General features: G+C 44.0%; 1 long non-coding RNA gene across 1 annotated transcript; it reads left to right on the forward strand.

Annotated features, from left to right (window-relative positions):
* Nucleotides 1–509: 509 nt before the first annotated feature.
* Nucleotides 510–1,566, forward strand: LOC144712994 (uncharacterized). Its single transcript, XR_013583939.1, has 3 exons — nt 510–715; nt 865–978; nt 1,087–1,566. It is a non-coding gene; the product is annotated as an uncharacterized LOC144712994 (long non-coding RNA).
* Nucleotides 1,567–2,090: the final 524 nt, after the last annotated feature.

The raw sequence follows: 2,090 nt of genomic DNA on the forward strand, positions 1-2,090 counted from the left end.
CAGGGATCTCTGAATCTCCTCTTATCGCTAGCCCGTATTATTTTTCTGTTAATATTTCTTCTCCAGTTTGCCAAATAAATCAAGAAAATCAGTGTATTTAATAAAAAACTAATTTGCACACAAAAATAATTTATTTCCCGCCCTCAGCTTGAATGAAAATCGGCGCGCTTTTTTCAGAGGGGGGCACTGTCGGGCCGTTTATTTGTCGATCCGTTGAATCGTTCAAAGTGTATTTTCTTCTTGTTCCCCTCAACAGAAATCAAGCTTCATTCTTGATATCTGATCCAGGTCTTCAAGAAGACCGACGAGACAAGGAAGCCAAGATATCTCATCACCATTCTCTGCCTCCAACATGGAGACAAGCTTTACCTACCCGTGCGTATGAAACCCTTGACTTAGTTACGAGGATTGATTTTCCCGTCGATGAAAACCCGCCATGATATCTGAAAGAAGCCTTCTCATAGACGATTTTGTGGTGTTTTCCTGCAGCTTTAATGGGATATCATGCCTGGTACACGTGAGGCTGAGAAGAGACATGAGCGTTGACGTGAGCGTCAACATGGATAATTGTGTTATCTCGTCTTTCTCTGTTCCCGTCGCCAGCATATTCTCGCCCGACGGACTCCAAGATCTGCAAGAAACCCATCATTTGCTAAATCGTGGAGAACTACAGAATGAAGATGCCGCCTCGATCCCAACGGTAGCCCATTCCGATGTGAGTATTTTAGATGCGTTTGCTTATGCCATTGTGTATCCGCAAATATTTTTCCTTGGTTTTCACATTCATTGTTTGATTCTCCGGCGTTTCTTGGTTTCTTTCATTCTTCTGCCGTGGCCTGTCCTCAACCCTTGTGCATAATCCAGGCGAATGGATTAACAAGTTCTCCGCACACTGAACAAGAAGCTCTTCGACTTTTATGGACGAGAAAGTACTCGCCCGCTCCCGGCAAACACGCGGAGTCCTGTGCCATTTGCCTGGTAGGCAGAGTCATGTCTGATTTCTTCGTTGTTTTTGTTCTTAATAGCCTGTCGTATTGGACTCGTCCTCTGAAATATCTTGATAAATGCCTGATTCTGGTGTTTCAGAATGATTTTGCGACGGGAGAAGAGGTAGCAACGCTGAGATGCCGCCACAGCTTTCACGCAAGATGCATCGCGAGATGGATTATGCAGAGCAATAACTGCCCGTTGTGCAGGAGCGCTGCCCTGATGCTCCCTCGTTGAGAAATGGGCCAGCCTTAAACTACATAGATTGTTTGTACAGAAAGATAAAATAAATATCGGTTCCACGGTAGAAGACATTTCGCCCAAAAGAGGCAATGGCGGACGAAAGTCACACCGTGTCTGGAAGATTGTTTTTAGAATAATATCCGATGATAACCAAGAGAGACTCTTTTTTATATACTCGCTGGTTCTTTGTACATTATAATGTTGCTTATCTTGTTGGCTAACCATGAGTAATGGCCCTATTCCCCGTTTTCGTTGCACGCGCGGACTAGGGTTATTGGCAGTAAGGGGGTTCATCATTTGTCTGTATAAATGCAAAGTGTCCGTGCAGAAGGGTGATCGTTTGGAATCCGCGCTAGTGGAACATCGCTTGGGCCGCTGATTCGTAATTATTCGATCTTATATATATATTTTATTCTATGAGATTGTGGTCGTGCGGTTGTGTCTCGCTCTGGCGGTCTGCATACTGCCGCCGGGACTCAAGTGGCAAGGGGACATGCTCCCGCTATATTGTGTACAAGCTGTTGAATGATTGTTGCAGCTACCATAATGATTGTATCATGTTATTATGTTGAAGCTTGGCTGATTAATTGCTTCAGCAGAGAAAATATCGGTTTCAGACATCAGAGAGAGAATTAAGACGAAAAAGAGAGTAGACAAAGGGAGATGTAGGAGAAGAAAGAAGTAATACACTAGAAGGGTTCATTCAGGAGATAACTGTTCGTTGAAGAAGCCAACCACACTTTGGAGTGTAACTGGCTCATATTTATAGGGTGCGTGGTAAAGTACAAAGTGAAAAGTCAGCCATTTTAATATAACCGTCGTAACAAAGAGTGCCTTTGAGAGGTGTGCGTGACCTGGTC

This window comes from Wolffia australiana, chromosome 1 (assembly GCF_029677425.1).
Source record: "Wolffia australiana isolate 7733 chromosome 1, ASM2967742v1".
Classification (NCBI taxonomy): Eukaryota; Viridiplantae; Streptophyta; class Magnoliopsida; order Alismatales; family Araceae; genus Wolffia; species Wolffia australiana.